This window comes from Physella acuta, unplaced genomic scaffold (genome assembly GCF_028476545.2).
Source record: "Physella acuta isolate Inbredline_101_S28 unplaced genomic scaffold, ASM2847654v3 ptg001198l, whole genome shotgun sequence".
In the NCBI taxonomy this organism is placed as follows: Eukaryota; Metazoa; Mollusca; class Gastropoda; family Physidae; genus Physella; species Physella acuta.
This window is the reverse complement of record NW_026732715.1, coordinates 14,536-16,638: the sequence shown is the minus strand read 5'-3', so window position 1 is coordinate 16,638 and position 2,103 is coordinate 14,536. Positions and strand designations below refer to the sequence as shown.

Genomic DNA, 2,103 nt, shown 5'->3' with positions numbered 1-2,103 from the left:
AACTAACCTATTCGTTTCACGATGTAAACAAACCACTGCGAGTACGGAGCGGAGTACGAGAATATTATTTCGTTCGTACTCGACCAATCAGCGTTCGAGATTCTCTCGTACTCGCATAATGAGCTCGCTCGTACTCGCATAATTAGGTGTAGGGAAATATTTCAGTTTTATTCGCACAAAACGGTGAAAATAACGTCTAATATCATATTTTAACATGACAAACGTGGATCTTTTCTATGCCTACACGTGTGGGCAATGAAACTCTTTATTTTTTATCCAAGGGTCGCATAGCAGAATAGGTGAAAAAATGACTTTGAAAACGACACCGTTAGCCGACAAGCCAGCAACATTCCAGTCGACACGGCAAGCTGCTTTTTCATTGGCTGGCTCATTCGCCGACCGCTTTTGGTTGGGCGGTGTCCGCCATATTGAACGAACTCGAGCCCAGGACCGTATATAAGGAGCGAGTTTCTCTGCAGACGGCGTTTTTCGAACACTCCTTCATCAACAAAGAAGAAAAATTCAATATGTCTGGCCGAGGCAAAGGTGGTAAGGGACTCGGCAAAGGAGGCGCCAAGCGTCACAGGAAGGTGTTGCGTGATAACATCCAAGGTATCACCAAGCCAGCCATCCGTCGTCTTGCTCGCAGAGGTGGTGTCAAACGTATCTCTGGTCTGATCTACGAAGAAACCAGAGGTGTCCTCAAGGTGTTCCTTGAAAATGTCATCCGTGATGCCGTCACCTACACTGAGCACGCCAAGAGGAAGACCGTCACTGCTATGGATGTCGTCTATGCTCTGAAACGTCAAGGTCGCACCCTGTACGGCTTCGGCGGTTAAACTCAACCCAGGACCACCCATTTGTTCTACCCATCCGGCCCTTATTAGGGCCACCCATACGTTTCCGAATTAGCTCGAGTGGTTGTAACCCCTACACGAATGTTTTCCATACCTACCCCTTATTTAACTTACTGAGTTACTTCTAATTATTAGGTTGTAGCCTACTTAGTTTATTTATTTAATTTGGGCAGAGTGGTCATCTTTCCTTTGTTGGTTTTTAAGGGGTTTGTTTCCATGGGTGGGTAGGATCGAGGTAGCCTACCGTGAAGGCACAAAAGAAACAAACAAAAAATATTTCGATATTACAAAAGTGTTCACAGGTATGTGGTGAACTTAGGAAAGAGTGCAGGTGGTAAGAATAGGTGTCCAGTGGGGCAAAAAATAAAAGACAAAAGATGAAAAAAAAGTCTACAACACGTGGTGTTCCCAAGCGGTCACCCATCTAAGTACTAACCACGCCCGACGTTGCTTGACTGCGGTGATCGGACGAGAACCGGTATTTTCAACGTGGTATGGCCGTAGACATCTGTGTGAGAAAATTGGGGCTTATAAATATACTCAAACGAAATCAGCAGTTATTCGTCCTTTTCTGGCTACAATAATGATTTCACTGCTTTCCTCATATTATTTCAATAATAAAAAACGCCCTAAATCTCCACAAAAGCGAAACATTGTTTTAATATCGAATACTATGTGCCTTTTTTTCCCTCTACAGCCATTGGTCGCTATTTTTAACCTGAGGCGGTAACCACCGGTAGACTTCCCTGAGCTACTAATTTTCGAGCATCGCGCGTTGTAAAATACAAAATAAATACATTTTCCCCATTTTCCTTGACTAAAATCAGAAAACCAGGTGCCCCCTGCATCCGACCTGTCCTTTAACTATCGCTTTCATGTGAAATGATCTATCGGAAAGGCGATACTTTAACTTTTTTGGGTCTCCCGCTCACTCACTCCTTCCGAAACATTCTGCACGAATTCATTCAATTTTAATCCAACTCATCACATAGATCTAGATCTAGCCGCCTACAAGTCTACTAATTTAATGTTTGAGAAATAGTTCAATGCTTTTCATTTATTAATTATTCTTTTAACCTTTTCCCACGACAACTGGCACATTTATTTTCAGTCTATTAATATTCTGGCTTCATTTTAAAACACGCAACTAGGCGACGATCTAGAATTCTAGATCTAACGCTCTAGCTTAACTAAAATAATATAAACAGGAGGGTAGATCTATTCAAAATACTGTTTCAAAAATTAC

At 42.3% G+C, this 2,103-nt stretch overlaps 1 non-coding gene across 1 annotated transcript; it reads right to left on the bottom strand.

Moving 5' to 3' along the window:
• Nucleotides 1-1,244: 1,244 nt before the first annotated feature.
• LOC131957046 (5S ribosomal RNA) lies at nucleotides 1,245-1,363 on the bottom strand. Its single transcript, XR_009389020.1, has one exon. It is a non-coding gene; the product is annotated as a 5S ribosomal RNA (ribosomal RNA).
• Between the last annotated feature and the right edge of the window lie 740 nt (nucleotides 1,364-2,103).